General features: G+C 38.8%; 1 long non-coding RNA gene across 1 annotated transcript in view; it reads right to left on the bottom strand.

Moving 5' to 3' along the window:
* The window catches only part of LOC113934927, a 210,307-nt gene that overhangs the window by 131,276 nt on the left and 60,816 nt on the right, over positions 1 to 18,215 (bottom strand). Inside the window, exon 3 of the long non-coding RNA XR_003523837.1 lies at positions 5,917 to 6,056. This is a non-coding gene — a long non-coding RNA (uncharacterized LOC113934927). The remainder of the gene's footprint in view (positions 1 to 5,916; positions 6,057 to 18,215) is intronic.

Here is an 18,215-nt window from a genome sequence, read left to right as displayed (position 1 = left end):
GCAAACCAGTTTCTTTCTCCCTGTAATTTTATCATATCATCTTCATAACATTCAATTAATCTGAATTTATTAGTCCCTCCCACTCCCTTTTAAGCTCCATGAGGTCAGGGGCATTGTCTTTACTCCGGTACTCCCTGAATTTAGGAAACTTTCCCTATGTCGTCACATGGTTTTCCCTCCCTGTATATGTATGTCTGTCTTAATCTTCTCTTCTTATAAAGACACCAGTCATGTGGATTAGGTCCTACCCAAATGACCTCATTTTAATTTAATTACTTCTCTAAAGACCCCACATCCTAAATTATGGTGCAGAGAAAGTACACAGTAAGTATTTTCTTTCTATGGGGGAAAGCATATTCTGGAAAGCATTTTTAGATAGTACCTTAGTCTATTATAAATGACTCAATTTCTAAGTATTTAATTTTAAGAGCCAAAATTACTCTACAACCTGGACCTTATATATGTATGTGGTTGTAAATACAACCCAACCACCAGAGGGTTTATAAAGTAGGGGAACCTTCCTTTCTATCTATGAAAGCATAGGAGACCTTCTGGTAATTATTAAGTGTATCCCAGAATTTATCCTTATAGCATTGATTTCATTGGAAGAATATTCACACTAAACTGCCTTTTGTCTTTCTTTTAAGCTCTTTTGCCCCATCCTGATCCTACGACTGGTTTTCCTGTGATTTTAATGGTAGGAAATGGAGCTACCAATACCATACAGATGTCGAAGAACCAGCCTTGCAGACAGCTGGAAGAAACAGGTGTACAGAAATCCAGGGACTATTAACATATCTAATTGAATAAGTGTTGGTAGTTACAAAAGTAATTAAGAATAAAAGAAAGCCGTGTGAAGTTCCTAACAAAAACATTGCTGGTAATCACTGCCAACTTAAAACTCATTTTGTGAAGCTTTCTGAAAAAAATAGGAACATTTTACATTGAATATTACCTTTTGTCTTGTAATTTACATAGGTATCTTTAATGAACAGCTCCTTTATAGTTCCACTGAGTCTTTCCTGTGTTGCAGGCATCTTTGAAACAGCAGTATCAGCAATTTAGAGTCGGCAGGCTTCCTCTTGAATATTTATAGAAAGATTTCTAAAGTATACCTGCCAATTTTCTTTAAGTTGTTTTAAAATTACCATGTTTTCTCCTATACTAGAAACATACTTCTTTTACAATAAGAAAACGGGACAATTTTCCATCATGCCTTCTTTGTTGTTGGGATTTTCAGATTGAATTCCACGGATGGTTCCATATAACACTTCATGACAATTTTTATAATTATAACAGACACACGTTAATTATTGTAAAAAAAAAGCAAAGGAAATCATTTAGATGGAAAATAAATAATACAGCCACATGGAAAGCATGTGTTTTTTATGTATTGTGGAATAATGTCCGACCGGATGGATTAATTTGCTAGGGCTGCCATAACAGAGTACCAGGGACCATGTGGTTTAAACAATAAAAATTAATTTTCTCACAGTTCTAGAGACTAGTAGTCTAAGTTCAAGGTGTTGGCAGGGTAGAATATTTCTTTTGAGACCCCTTCTCATGAGCTTGTGGATGGCTATCTTTTCCCTGTGTTTTCACAGGGTCTTCCCTTCTTATAACTATGTCCTAATCCCTTCTTCTTATAGAAATACCAGTCATATTAGATTAGGCCCCACCCTAATGACCTCAATTTAATTATTTCTTTTAAGATGCTATGAGGGCCTGGGGGTTAGGACTTCAACATATGAATTTGGGGAGGATACAATTCAGCCCATAAAATCAGGCTTTAAAAAAATGTGTGGTGTGTATGTATGAAATGGTTTGTTGAGGTGTTACTGAAATACAGTAGACTGTGAATAGTATGTATAATGGTATAAGCTTTGACATTTAATGTAGGCCTGTGAAACTTCCCACAATAATCAAGATAAGAAATTTATCAGCCTCAGAGCAAGTAATACCAGCCACTGGGTTAAGGTTGCCAGATTGTAGGGAAGGAAAAATTTTCCCTTCTTCCCTTCTGGGTTCTGTGGCTGGTGTAATAATTAAACTGACATAAGACAGATGAACGGGAGAAAAATAAATTGAATTTCATATATACGAGAGCCTTACAAAGGAGGCAGCCAGGCAATTGAAGTTATTTACTGTCCCGAGCTAAGGAAATTTGCAAGGGTCTGGGGCTTCAAAGGGGAGGGAGGCACTTCACAGGAAGATGAGAAGAGGAAATGTTTGGTAAACATATTGTGCAGAGCCATGAAGGTAAGTCTCTCAGAGGAAAAGTTATCTCTGGGAATGGGTCTCTTCCTGATGTAGGGCTCCTTTCTAAATTCTTTTAGGCAGTTAAGAGGGGAGGTAAAAAGCTTTTCTTGAGTCTGTTCTGTCTTAATTGGCGTCAGCTCCACATGACAAAGTGGCATATTTTGGGGTAGCACATTCTGCCACCTTTCACCCTGAAGACTTTAAGCAAGTAACAAAATGCCTTTGTGTCTCATTCTTCAGGTTTTTAGGATTTTTTATTGCTTGTGTTTTCAAATCTTGCAATGATGGACCTAGATGTGGATCTTTATTTCCTGTGCTGGTGCTTTCATTTCATCTTGAAGTCACAGGAATGAGTGTTGAGAAATTATGATCGATTATTTTTTTAGTAATTTGTTTTTTTTCTCTAGGTTCTCTGTAATCTGGTTTTGAAAATCCTATTACTTGGGTACAGATACTGGTATTTGTGCTTTGGTATGTCTTTATATTTGCTCTTTTATTTCTCATTTCTTTCCATTCTTGGTGGGCTTTTCCTAATCTTATTTCCCAACTTGACTATTGAAATTTTTATTTTGTTAATATTATTTTGTAATTTCCCAAGAGCTCATTCTGGCTTCTTTTATTGTTATTTTTTTCACAGTCGCCTGTTCATGATTTATGGATATCATATTGTCTGGGCTATTCCTTAGAATACTAATTATAACATTTTAAATTGCTTTTTTCTTCCTCGATTTATCTGGGGTCATCTCCTCCTCTTTTGTTTGTTTTGGTCCTTCTTTTTTATGCCATATGTTTTTTTCCTTCAAAAGTCTGTTGATTCTCAACCATTTAATTTTACTACTGTAGTTCTCCCTAAACACTTCATTAATTGCTTAGTTAAAGTTCTTCCTTTCAAAAGAACTCTGCCTCTATCCCCTTTTCTTGACGGGGCGGGGGGGGGGGGGTAAATGCCTTCCTACAGACCAATACCCCTGATTATCTATTTATCTATTATATCCCGGCAAGCAGAGATTAAAAATTGTGGAAAGAAAGTTTTCTACATGTTACATGGAGTATAAGTTCATCTTCTTAGTCCCACTTTCCACTCCTGCTCTATACTGTATTAAGAAAATCAAGATAATCTTTCTAGGGATTTGTTGGTTGAAGAGACACCTTCTTTGCTACATTCTCTTCACATCTTTTTGATGTTACAGCATTCTTCTGTCTGCTTCATTAGTTAATGTTCCAACATCTACTTTCCAGAAGGTTGTTCAAATCCATCTTCAGCTAGTGCTCCCTTTCTTGTTTTCTTTTTATGTTGTCGTGGTGGGTTTAGACATTTAAAGATTCCTGTTTTTGTCTTCTAATCTTTTATGGTCTTGGCTTGACCTCAGTTTACCATCTTGAAGTTTGTAGAGAGGAGCAATACTGCCCGATTTAAAAATATTCTGGATTCAATGATATAACAAATGCCAAGTTTCTTATTCACATATTAAATAGTAGTTCCACTTTCCCATCACATAAGAATGTCTTCTTATAGACGCTCTGCCAGATAACTCCCCAGCAGAGGTACCCAAACCTAACGTTTACTGTTGAACTTCTTTGTCACAGGGAGCAGACATAATCTGCAACCATTCAGAAGAGGATTCTCTAGGTCATGGATGTTTTAGAAAACTGATCCTTGTTCTACTTTTCTTCTTGTTACTGCTTGTCCTCTAGTCAATAGTCTTCTTTCCTGCATCATTTCCCCCCAAAAAACATATTTGCAAAGGAGATTTCCATTGTGGCTCTTGGGGAAAATATATTTCAATCTTTGACCAAACTCAAGTATAGGAATTGATCATTCAACAAGTAAATACTCAATCCTCAATGCAGAATGCTAGGAGTTATGGATATTATACTGTACATATCCAGCAGGAGGTCAGGATCTCCTTGGGTGGACAGGGTAGAGGCATGGAAATATGTATGTGTTATAATACATGGCATGAAATGCATCAGGCAAGTGCCACAGTTAATAAACACTTCAATCCGACAGAGAAAGATTTGCCACGGTTTTGTGATTAGAGAAGGCTTTAGTCTCTCCTTAGAATACAAGCTTCACAAGGGCAAGGGCCTTATCTCCATTGGTTACTAGGCATTCTTTAAGCCTGGAACAGTGCCTGACATTTACTGTATACTCAATAAATGTATGCTGAATTAAGGAGTAATATAAAATTTATGTTTCAATTTAAAAGCATCAGGCAACTTGAACGGGTAGAGAGGAGGTGGGAGAATATCACACGTACAAAATAACACCTTAACAAAATACTAAAGGTAGAAATAACCAACATGAATCTGCAAGAGAATAGACCTCTCTGAATGAAGAGTTCATTTTGGAAGTTAGTGAGAAGTTGTGCGGTAGGTGCTGAGTAGCATGTGAAGGCCTTTCTAAAACAAGGAAAATAATCTGGATTTTCTCTCACTAGCTTTAGTGAGATATAAAAGATCATTGATTCGATATAAGCAATCATTTTGCCTGTTTTAAGTCTGTGAAAGGATGCTGTGGTAGGTAAATTTTCTAAAATGGCCTTCAAAGATTCCTTCCTTAATCCCTGAAACCTGTGAATATAATGAGATATCATCCTTGTTATTACATTATGTTATATGGCACAATTACCTTGAGATAGGGCTACCACCCAGGTGGGCCTGATCTAATTACATAGGTCTTTAAAAGCACAGTTTCCTCTGCCTGGCGTCCAAAGACAAGTCAGAAAGATTTGAAGTCCGTGCAGGACTTACTGCACTGTTTCTTGTGTTGAAGCTGGAGGGGGTGAAGTGAGAAAGTGTGGGTAGCCCCAGAGAGCTGAAGGAGAATTCCTGACTGACAGGTAGCAAGGAAATGCTGACCTGAGTCCTTTAACTGCAAAAAATTGGATTGTGCTAACAACCTGAATAAGCCTGGAAACAGATTACTTCCAGAGTCTCCTGGTAAAAGCTCCGCTCGCCAACATCTTCATTTTTTAAAAAAATATTTTGTTTATTTATTTGACAGAGAAAGAGAGCACAAGCAGGGAGAGCAGTAGAAGGAGAGGGAGAAGCAGGCTCCCCGCCGAGCAGGGAGCCCGATGTGGGGCTCCATCCCAGGACCCTGGGATCATGACCTGAGCCCAAGGCAGACGCTTAACCATCTGAGCCACCCAGGCATCCCAACATCTTGATTTTGACCTGTGAAATGCTAAGCACAGGACCCAGTTGGGCCAACCCAGACTTCTAGAGATAATGAATGAGATAATAAATGGGTATTATTTTGAGTTGCTTAAGTTTGTGCTGATTTGTTATGCAAGAACAAAAAATGCTTATAGCAAGATTGGAGGAGCATGAGGCTGAAGTCAGAGAGACCAGGTTATCTGTGTCTGTCCTCTATACTTGTTTCCCTACTAGCAAGGGTGATGTGACTTGAAGGTCCTTCGTAATTAAAAAGGGATAGTTGCGTAGTTTATTATATTCTTGAACACCTCTCATATGTCACTGTCATAGTCAATGACTAAATAAAAATGCATTATCTATGAATGATGGTATGTCAGATTTACTTTTGTTCAAAGTATTTACTATTTCTCCCTATAGGGAGGTTATCTTTCTTTGATATAAGAGTACGTCTTGTTACTATTTGGACAATGAAATATGAACAGAAGTGGCACATACCTCTTTCCATCAGACGCTTAAGAGCCTTTGCATGGTTCTGCTAGCCTTTCTCTTCCTTTTGCCAGGAGGCCTGGCTGTGTGGGTTTCCCTTCAGCCTGGGTCCTGGAGTGAAGGTGTTGTGAATCAGAACTGAAGCTAACCTATGACAGACATGAAAGATGAACAAGAAATCCATGTCTGTTATTGTAAGCCAATGGTAATTTGGGATCACTTTTTACCACAGTATGACTTGTCTAAACTGACTGGGTCAATTCTTGGTATACCAAGCGGAGACCTGCTACAACAAATACCGAAGCTATTTGGCCTTGGCTTTCAGGCAAGCCATGGATCATGAAGAACTTGTTATTGAAACTAGAAAGATGGAAGCCTAGTTCTGCAGTGGTGAGATATTCGATATAAAGTTTGCTACGATAACTTGGAAGGCAGATAGAATACCAAGTGGCCTCAAGGCTTTACGCAGAGATGTGGGAAACAGAGTGTCAGTGGTGCTTCCTGGTTACTATGGCTGAATTTAACTGACCATTAATGATGGTTTTCCACCTGGGCTATAAAACAGAATCAACTATGGATAAAAAAGACTGGTAGGCTGATTAAAATTCAGCCTTTTGATAAAGACCTAAACATGGATATGGCTTTCTGATCCTCTGCTTTATTACATATTTATTATATATATTTTATACACACACACATATGCATGACGTACTCTCAGAAAATTAAGACCTACTCTCAGAAAATTTCAAGTATACAATACATTATTTAATTACAGTCACCTTGCCGTACTAAAATTTACACATCCTGAATATCTGGTATTTTGTACCCATTGATTAACATCTCCCTGTTTCCCCCACTCCTCAGCCTCTGGTAACCACTACTGTACTCTCCGTTTTTCAGAGTTCAATTTTTTTTAGATTCTAACACAAAAGTCAGATCATGTGATATTTGTCTTTCTGTGTCTGGCTTATTTCACTTAGCATAATGTCCTCCAGGTTCCTCCATGTTGTTGCAAATGACAAATTTCTTTCTTTTTTATTATTCTACGTATAAACCACATTTTTTTCTCTATCACATTTGTTCATCTGTCAATGAACATTGGAACAGTTGATATTTTGGTTATCGTGAATAATGCTGCAATTGAACATGGGGGTACAGATATCTCTTTGAGAGAGTGATTTCATTCCCTTTGGATACATACCTCACAGTAAGATTGTTGGATCATATGGTAGTTCTATTTTTAATTTTTTTTAGGAACCTCCATATTGGTCAAGAAGGCCAATGGACTCCAGCCTACAACAGGAAGCTTCTAATCAAAAAGCATTCCCCAGCCCAGGTAGGGGGCTCTCTGACATCTGTCCAGCAGGGTTTCAAAATGCTGTGAACAATGACTACAGTGAGTCTTCTCCTTTCTGGTCGTAAGTGTTTACTGTGCTTTTTTGGACTTTACCATCATTTTATATTGGGTGTGTAGGATACAAATATGTTGTTTTTTTCCAGGTCATCGGTCTCTGGATCAAGAGAAGAAACAACTAGTTCTAATGAAAAGATTATCACAAAATCTTGAACTTTTAGTATGAGGCTATGATTGAGTGGGACTTTGGGGTTTGATCCCATGAATAGGCTTAGCCTGGTGACTAGGTATGGCCCACTGAATGTGAATGGAAGTGATTCAGCAATATCAAAGCAGACGCTTTGCAAGTCATTGCATGGTCCCACTATCTTTTCTATTTATCATGAAACTGGTAGTCCCAAACTGGGCAGGGGTGTGCTCTTTTAATCTGTATCCAAAGAAGATATAAAGCAGATCCCATCGGTGGACATGTAACAAGAGCTAGAAAGAAACATAACTCTCTGAGGGTTTAGATGATTCTTTCCCCTCCCTCTTCTCCTTCTTCTTAGCATTAGTAGTACTACAGCTGAAGCTGACTGATATGAATGGTGATCATTTTACATAAATAAAAATAATTAAATACAACCACACACATAAACTAAACATATAAAAACATATAAAAATTCTGCTGAGCAATAGGAGGTCTTTTCATTTAAAAAGGCCAATTTTCTGTTTTTGAAATAAGAGCTGATGAAATTGACCTCAGGCATATCTTCTAGCAAAGCAATTTAATAGATGACACAATCTCTGGGGTGCCTAGAACATAGGTTGGAAGAGGTAAAATACTATTTCAATAGGTCAGGAAGATGAGAAAATTGAGAGAAGGAAGCAGCAGCTAGGAAGTGGAGTGCCTGGGTTTTATTACTGTAGAGTACTTTTCATAGATTTCTGTGTGAGTGTGATTACTGACCAACTGCAATTAGCACCTAGGATGGGACTTACCTGAAATTACAGTTCTGTTCCTAATGATTAAACAGAATAATCTCAAAAATCTGAGAGAACTTTATAAAACACAAAGAACTTTCATCTTTTCAAAAGAGAAAAAAACAAATAAAAAACCTTTAGTTTTCCCTTATGTAAGATTGCCCTCATATCAGTGCAGTGTACTTAGATTTTGTGTAAAATTGGGTAAGTTGACCCCCATGTATAAAGTAACACTTTGGAAAGGCACATGGTTGATGGGTTGAAGGCCATACTTCATAGCAGACATGTATATGTTACTACCTAGAGTTAGCCAAACTGTGAGGTTTAAGGACACAGTGCAAGATTGCCCTCACTTCTGATGCCAACTGCAAATTTGGAAGGTTCCCCAAACTACTCTTAGGTTAGATAACTTTCTAGAAGTTCTCACAGAACTTACTGAAGTCTATTATACTCATGGTTAAGGTTTATTACAGGGAAAGGGTGCAGATAAAATGAAGACTAATGAAAATAAGGTGATGGTTGTGTTAATTAACATTATTGTGGTGATCATTTTGTAATATATATCAAATCATCATGTAGTACCCCTTAAAGTTTATACAATGTCCTATATCAATTATATCTCACTAAGGCTGGGGGGAAATTTAGGTAAAGGAAGAGACACAGGATAGAGTTTGGGAGGGTTACAAAGAAGCTTCCATTGTCCTCTCCCATGGAGTTAGGAAGTATTACCTTCTTAGTGTCAATATGTGACACACTCATGAAGTTTTGCCAATCAGGAAAGCTCACTTGAGCTTTAGTCCATAGTTTTTATTTGGGCATCATTATATAGGCATGATTGATTGATTGCTCACATGATTGAGCTCAGTCTTCAGGTTGACTGGTATAGAATGATTCAAAGCCCTTACCTTATAGCCAGCCCTCATTTTAAGACTATTAGTGTGGCTGGCCACACCCTAAAATCCAGGGTGGCCACCCTCACCTAAACAAAGACATTCCTATCAAGTATGACATAAATTACCTTCCAAAAGTCAAGGGAAAAAGCCATTATCTCCCTTTGGGCAAAGCCAACTTTACCACATACTTGCCTATAAGAAAAGATTACGTTATACTTCAGGGAGACAGAAAGTAACTTGTGGTACTTCCAACAGTGCCTGAGAGAAGGTAAGGTGAAAGGAGTGTGAAGGATGAGCTTGCTTTCAGTAAGGATGACTTGAAATCAGTAAATAGGAGACTGTGCCCTACGGCCGACAAGCAAAAGGAAGGTATCTTGGAATCCTGTGCTTCACAGTGTTCACTGCATATACCCCTTCCCAAACCCCCTTCCCAAACTAGATGCCTGACCTCTGGCATCATTTTCCTTATTTATGGTCCAAATGGGAACTTTTGGATCTGGAATCTGTCATTCAATATATCTGGTATCTTTTCAAGTTCTTTATCCCATTCATATTTATGAGTGTGCTTTCTTGTTTGTTTATAGATGAAACTTTGGAGAGAACAAAGCAAGGATATATTTGTGGTATTGCACTGAAATTTTTATTATATGCAAAGTTTGGGGATATTTGTTTAATGGATATTTCTTATTCCATCTTCTTTAATAATGACAGGAGAGAGAATAGAAAAAGTGTTTATATTCCTAGGGACTGTTTCAGGCCTGCCCCAGCCCATTACCAAAGATTCACAACCATGGGTATATGACCCTGAAATTTTTCATAATTTTGTTCTTTATGAAAAGACCCTGGGACTACACTCTTATGTTCCCTTCAGATTTTAGTGGCAGCCAAATGCATAAACAAGATTCCTGCATATTATAACTCTACCCTGGTCTCATTTATTGTTTGCACTAGTGGAATCATAAAAATAGCTTAAAGTAGATTTATTAAACCCACTCAGCTCTCTAAAAATTGCCTTAATTTGCACTTTAAAAAAACTTTCTAGCTATTCATCAGAGATCACAAAAGTTGAAAGATAACGATTGTGTTTGAATTTGCCTAATTTGGTATCATAGTAACAAAGAATGTTGACGTAAGGAAATTCCCGATATACCCAAAACAAATCCCTTTAGAATGTTTAAATTCACCGCATATTCATTGAATACCTTCGTCCTAGAAAAGAATAACCTCTATTATCACAAGACTACATAAATACATCTCCTAGGTGAGGTAATATTTAGCTTGAAGTATCTTGCCTAGATGTGGGTATCTGAGACTAGCCAAAGGCTTCGATCACACAGAAGCTTGCAGGGCTATCATAGCAATGTGAACTAGAGCAGTTTGACTGTCTTGTTACATAACCGTTACTCTCACAAAGTTTAATGATAATGATAAAATCCAATGGTGATAGGAGTTTAGGGAGTACATTCACTGCTGGTGGCACTGTTAGAGGATTTAGTCTTTCCACAAAACAATTAAGTATTGTCTAAAAAGGGTTAAAATTGCCCATGCCCTTTGACCAAGAATTTACCCCAAAGAAAAAAGAAACTCAATTCTAAGTCATTCCCTGAATTGTAGGGGCTTTTGATATTGAAAAATTGGAAATAACACAAATTTCACTTACAGAGAATAAACTCTAACATATAAACACTGTGGGATTCCAAACAGTGAGAAGGTATTTGAGGGTAGCTTGCATTGCTTCCCAAATCTATGTATCAACATCACCAAGGGAGCTTTTTACTTCCTTGTCTGATACATCTTCTCCATAGATGGTATATTTATCTGGACTCACGGCATAGAGGTGACAGATAGGATGGGGAACAAAATGGGGCCATTGGCAATATTTGCCTTTGTGGGTTTTGTGAGAAACTGCACATAAATGATAACTGTTTAGTCTATAAAGCTGTTCACCACACTTGAGTACATAATTATTTTCACACAAATGCATGTCCCTGTCATCCGTTCATTAAGCTCCATGACATGGTGATGAGAGAGCAGAGGGTTCCTCTGTAGAGCCAGAGTTGGACATCCTGGCTGGCTATTCTATATAGCCTCTTTCCTTCACCCCAAACTACTTGATAGAACTTAGCCTAGAAAGTGTGAACCCAGTGTCTTTTCGTTTTTATCTTCAAAAGGGTTAAATAACAGAGGAAGAGGTATTAAAGAGCTCCTATCTAAGTGCATGCCAAAACTGAGACCGCAGACCTAGACCATTTTCTTTTAGATTCTCTATGAGAAGCCGTACCTGTATGACAGGTGGAGCCATAGGCCTTCCACTTTCCCCCTTATCAATGTCTGTGACGAATGGTAGTGGCACTATTGATGATACGGCTTACTCACTACTATCTGACAGACAGACTGGTCTTTGATCAGTGGAATTCCCAGTTGGAAAACGCTTGATTAGTTCTTTGCTTCCTGACTCTTATTTCATGTATTCATATATCTGTGCAAGACAGAGAACAAGAAAGTATCCAGGTCAAAGGTGAATATCTCAGGGAGAGTCCCTAGGCGCTGGTTAGATACTGAATTAGCTGACCACTTATGGTAGGATTCTTTAATTGCATTTGAATCATCTGCCACTGGAGGGCACTATTAGAATAGCTGTGGAAAGGGTAGCTCTGGAACGAAACACTAGCCATCAATGGCCACTGGGCAAAGATCAGAGTAGGTGAGGAGGCAAAGGTTAGAGTAAGTAAGGCTAGGGAACTTGGCATTAAAAGTTTCAAACACATTCTTTATTCATGCTTAATAAAATGTGCAGGTCCTCTACAATCCACTGAACCAGAGTGGAGGTGAGTTGAGCTATGTTGGCTTCAGACATGCTGTTGTGTGTGCCACACAGCATTAGTTCACAGGAGAGTTCTTGAAATCCTCAACTTCTTGAGAATAGCAGCTCCAGTCTATTTCTCAGGTGATGCCGGAGGCTGGGGTGGTGAGTGAACGGAATTCTAAACTAGGCTAGGGTCTCAGGAGCTGAGTCCCCTCATGGGAGCCTCAGACTGAGAGATCCATGACAAGGGAAACTGCTCTGACAGGTAGAGCAGCCTTCCTCAAGATGAAAACATAGTTCCCATGGGTGGGTGAAGACTGAGAACTTTAATCAAAGTGAAGGTCTGCAACAGTGGTCAGGCCAAAGGGAGTGGTAGGAGACTGAAGAGAACCCTTGAAGCTGGAGTTTGAAGACAGCTGTTTTACTACAGTGACTTCTAAACAAAACAAGCTTACGTTATTGGTGAGAAGAAGTCAAATGCAAAGGTTGTTCCCCTTGCCCCCACCACCAAGCTAGAAAGGAAGAACACGATATGCATATTTTCCAAGCTTTTAGCATTTTGTGTTGCTCAGGGTGGAGATTTGGATTTACCTTTGTTGCGAATTATGCCTTTGTTTTGGAGGAACCAAAGAAATATTTTTGGTATGCAAAAGTAAAATGGAGACATAACCCAGACTTGAAGATTTTGTGATGTGAAGGAAGCAAACTACTTTGTGGCAACACTAAAGATGGTCCACATGATGGATGGGGTTACATTAGGTGTGGCTGTATCCTTGAGAGAATTATGTCTACTTTAAATATGGATCTAGAATGAACTATGCCTGAAACCTACTGCTTCATCTTATGAACAGAGATCCTGCACAAAGGATGTGTAGCAAGCCTAATCTTTATCTTGAATTATAGAAAAGAATGAGACTTAGTTTGGATAAGCTCAAACTAGAGTGACATGTTAATATCCCAAACACTATCTGCGCTCAGCCTTTCTTGATGTTGGATAATTGGGCTCTAGTGTAGCTCATGTGGGTGAGAAGTCCTTGGGGGTTAACTTTTCCTCTGAAGGTAATTCATTGTGTTATCAAACATCCTTGAGAAAGACTGGTCCTGGGATAGAAAACAAGAACCGGGGGTAAGGGTGAGATAGAAGGAAGGTAATCTCGCCTCTCTTCGTCATGGAGACTGTCTGGGATGGTCTGGGTTCCTGTGATACTGTCCAAACGCAAGGACAGATCTGGTCCTATAAGCTCTAAGAGGACATTTATCTAGTAGTGGTTATAAGCTACTCTCTGGGTTCTACTTCTCTTTCATGCCTCTCAAACTTCTGGTAAAGACCATTAAGATTTCAGCCTGTCTTAGCAATACTCTTCATGCTTGCAGCAAAACAGTTTTAGGGAGAAAAGGACACAGTGAAGGGAGTGGGTAATCCCAGCCCTCAGGTTAGTGATCTGCAGCAGGACAGGGGTCAAGGCAGCAGGTGACAACAGGACATATCTGTGCAACATTTAATTGCCCTCCAGGGATTCTTGGTCATATTTGGGCAACCTGGTAGGGGGCTTCTAGCAGGTAAGCTGGATGAGGGCTTTAAGTCATTACAACTAAAATAGTTAAACCCAACAATGGCCTCACACTGGAGTTAAAATAAAATTCAAATCCTAATCAAAGCTTCCAAGGCCCTCCACATCTTCATTGCAGGTTACTCATTTCGTTGTGTTTCAGCCATCCTGGATTCTGTCCATTGTTTGATCAAGCTGCTCTCTCTCCCTCTGGCTCTGGGGACCAGGCCGTGCTGTCCTCTCTGTACAGGAGACTCTTTCACCAGCTCTGTCTTCTGTTACTTGCACTTCAGATCTTGGCTTAATTGGCAGCTTCTAAGGTAGTCTTCCCTGACAATGTTTTTTAAGTGGACTCTCTTCTCTCCTTCCCTGTTTTTCTCTTTCACAGCATCTTGTTCACTTACTTCATGGTACTTCACAATGATAAATACATATTTGTTTATTAATTATCTATATTCCCTACCAGGCTACAAAATCCATGAAGGCAGGGGCTATGACTAAATGAGCACCACATGATGCAGTCCTAACTGCAGTTCTTTGATCATTATGGGCTCTTGATACAAAATTTTGATTAAATGAATAGTGTGCTTACTAATGACAATGTGACTTCGTTTTAGTTGTCAGACTGGTGTGGCCAACGGATACTTAGGTTACATAAAGTTTCTTTTCAGAAGCTCTTAGAAGTCTTACATTCCCATGCATTTCCTCGGTTGGCATGTTGCCACACTTTTAAGAGAGACCTGCTTACCCATTTGCCACATGCTTAATGGCATATCAAGGTAAGTCCCATCTTTTCAGCACTTTGAAAGCAAGCTACATGGGATTCTGCTTACTTTCCTTCTGTTCTGTTGTGGCTGCACTTTCGTTTCTTCCTGCTTTTAGTCTTCATCAACAAACTTTGAATCCACTTATGACCCCAACTTTGGTGTTTGCTTCTGGTTTTCTCAACTTCAACTTTTAGTACTCTCTAAAAACTTTGGTTTGTACTCAGCCTCTGTTTCTATTTCTGGCTCTCTTAGATTTATTACCCTGGCTTAACTATGGATCAGGATCTGAACTCCAGTACTGGAGTTTTGTTGATTGCCCAGCTGAGAAAGGCCAGAATATTTCTTGCTCAAGAGTTGTAGTGTCTTCAGCAAGTAGGTATATATCATAATTATGTTCTAGGTATTAGTGTTAGGATAGTAACACTGTATTCCTCCTCACACGGTCTCTTTCTTTCTCTCTTGATCATCACTCCACCCACACTAGACAGCCCCTGCATTTCTGAACGTGGATAAATCCCCACACAATGGGGCAGGAGTTCTGGCTTCTTGAGATGTCTCAGGGACTGGATAATCAAACCTACTAGTGCAGGGAAGTTAGTTCTCCATGGTAAGACCAATGTGAAGTATGAGACAGGAAGGGGCTAAGCAAAATTCTCCTCCTTCCTTCCTCCTGTAGGCTACTCCTTAAGGCTCACTTCCTCTTTGAAACCCTTCTGAAGGATTCTTGGATGTTGAGTGGACACGCCTGTTGAATGATCAGCTATGTCGTTTTGCAGCATATTCTGAAGGGAAAGAGGTATGATAAACACATTGCAAAACACGTAGCATCATATCATACCTTCTTTTCCTTGCTTCACTTCCTCTTTTCTCTTACTCAGGCACCCTGTACTTCCACCTTCCAGGTAAAGTATTAGCACCTTTTTGCTTTCTTTATTCAAGTTTCAACTGGGGAGTATATCCGGAATGGGTCAGTAGGGCAGAAATTCTCGTGGAAAGTAACTAGGATGAATATACGAAATTAAATGGAGTAGTAGATTCTGAAGTATGACCCAAGGGAAATGGTCCAGATGAATTTTAAGTAAAGGATTTTATACACTTCCAGAATGTATTCCAGTGGGAATTATAATAAGAACACGTGATTCAGATATCAACTTTTTAAATAAAATGGAATATGTAAAATATGTAACTGACATTTTAAGTGATAGAATTCTCCACTAATTTCAATTAATCAACAAATCGAAGAGGCTTTTTTAAATGAAAATAAGCCTCTCTCTCTCTCTTTTTTTATTATACAGTATTTCTTTTAAATGAAGCTGTCATACAAATGTTGGCTATCATCTGTTTATGCTCAGAGACAGCACTTTTTTTTTTGTGGTGGAGTGGCAGGAAAATCTCTCATTCTTAGGATGTATGACTTAAACAGTGCAACTATGCCAACTTACTAATGAAAACATCTAAGTCTGGGTTTTTCAGTACTAGGCAAGAGAAGGATAATAAAAGATCCTTTTGTGAAGGCCAAGTTGTATCATCCAAATAGGTCTCCCCTGAATATTAGTAGATAAAAGTCTTTTTTTGGTGCAAGCAATGACTGACCTCTTTTATTCCACTCACTATGCCTAAAACACCTTATCTGTAAAAGCATAATCAAAATAATTGCCTATGTCTCTAGAGTTCTGTGAAAATTAGATAATGTCAGCAAAAGTGCTTTTAGTTGCTACAGTGGTATTATGACCTTTATTCTCCACTTAGAATTAGTCCTAAAATAGTTCCATGATAACCTCTCATTAAAGTTTTTGAGTCTGTTTCAAGCCAATGATATGGAAGGACAGTAGCTATAGACCATATTAAATAACTAATAGGTAGTGTTTGGGGATAGGAAAAAGAAAAGAAAAAGGGAAGCGCAGAAGAAAGTTGTCAAACTTTTGACATAGAAGTTGGCTAGGGTGACTTCCTCCCTCTCTCCTTGGTGATCCTCTCTCCCTCTTTCCACCCTCCCTTCCACTTAACAGATATTTATCACAGGACCAAATTACTTATATTTGCTGGTAAAAAAGAAGATTCTGGGAAGCTCTGAGAAACTTCCTTCTCTGCCAGCTCAGTTCTTTGGTTTAATATAGAATGGAAGGAAGAAGGGAAAGGAGAGAACTAGAGGTGCTCTGGGGAAGGGGCTGAGGGGTGGCTTATTTTTCCAGGGTAGTTGGGGTCTGAGAAATAAGAAAGTAGACAAGATGAGTGAAGAACATGCTAAAAAGGGGAAACTTTCTTTTTTAAAAAAGTTATTTATTTATTTATTTGAGAGAGAGAGAGAGAGAGAGGGCGCACAAGCAGGGGGAAGGGGTAGAGAGAGAGGGAGAAGCAGACTCCCTGCTTCTCATTGAGCAGGGAGCCCAATGCAGGACTCAATCCCGAGACCCTGGGATCATGACCTGAGCAGAAGACAGACACTTAACCAACTGAGCCACCCAGGCGCTTGAAAAAGGGGAAACGTTTTTAAAAAAGAAATTATTCACATATGTCTATTTTAATGGGTAAAAAAAATCAAGTAAAGAGTTTGAGCTATTATAAAATTACTTTTTGGTAATTTTTTTAAGAACCTAAAGTTCCTAAAATGAGTTAGATGCCAGGGAAACAAAGTAAGAGTAGGAATAGCAAAGAGGAGTAAGCATATAAAATAATGAGGAACATAAATTGTTCAAGTTGTTGTAGCAGAAATACATATGAGGTACTTTGGGGACAGTGGGGAAGGAGTCACTATTTCTATAGGGAAAGAGACAATTAAGGGGCCATAGAAAGACCAGTTTTAAAAAGAAAAACACATAAAAACTTTTCTTCAGAAAAGTTTGTCAGAAAAAAAATCATTTGGATTTCAGTGATCTTAATTGCTGTGATTAAAATATTATATCCCACCTGCTTCTTATGTGGTCTGAAAGCAGTCCTTATGAAAGGCTGAAATGTTATTTTAAAAAACAGTTTCCTTTGAGGGACCCCTGGATGTCTCGGTCAGTTAAGTATCTGACTCTTGATCTCAGCTCAGGTCTTGAGCTCAGGTCTTGATCTCAGGGTCGTGAGTTCAAGCCCCGCATTGGGCCCCATGCTGGGTGAGGAGCCTACTTAAAAATAAAAAAGAATAGTTTTTGGGCACCCGGGTGGCTCAGTTGGTTAAGCGACTGCCTTCGGCTCAGGTCATGATCCTGGAGTCCCAGGATCAAGTCCCGCATCGGGCTCCCTGCTTAGCTAGGAGCCTGCTTCTCCCTCTAACCCTCCCCCCTCTCATGTACTCTCTCTCTCTCTCTCATTCTCACTCTCTCAAAATAAATAAATAAATCTTAAAAAAAAAAAAAGAATAGTTCTCGTTGAGAAAGCCCAGTTTTCCCAGTATCTCACAGCCTCTGCATAGTGTAAAATTATTTTAAAATGGAGTCACTTGATTTTGGTTGCGGTCATCTCCTATTGGAATGCAGGGGAGATGCTAGCCCTGCGTTCATGGGTAGACTTTCCACAGTTTCTTGAGGTGCATGTTAATTATCAGCCAACACTCGAGGCTGATCTAGAAGAGGCTGGAAATCCATTTGTCAGGATATCGTGGAGGATACACAAATATCAGAGAACAAGTTGGATTGGAGAAGCACTCAGGTAAATATCCAAGTCATATGTTCATGATTTTATGAATGTTTTTATCCCTGCAGCTGTTTATTTTAAAATATATCTTTTTAAAAGCATTTTTTTCTCATTAGAAAAATACATTTGTCACATAATTTTTGGACAATAAAAGAAAAAGAAAGAAATTGTCCATAATCCCTATACCAAAAGAGAATTCCCTTCCTCCTTCCCTTTCTCTGCTTCCATTTAAAAGGAGCACGGAGTAGTATTCACAGCAGAAATAATGTCAGGATTCAGATTCTCATTCTGCCACTTACTAATCATGTTACCAGCGCAAGTTGCTTTCCCTTCTCCATGCCCAATTTTCTCAACTAT

This window comes from Zalophus californianus, chromosome 13 (genome assembly GCF_009762305.2).
Source record: "Zalophus californianus isolate mZalCal1 chromosome 13, mZalCal1.pri.v2, whole genome shotgun sequence".
NCBI lineage: Eukaryota > Metazoa > Chordata > Mammalia > Carnivora > Otariidae > Zalophus > Zalophus californianus.
Note: the sequence above shows the minus strand (reverse complement) of the source record. Positions and strands in the feature narration are given on the sequence as shown.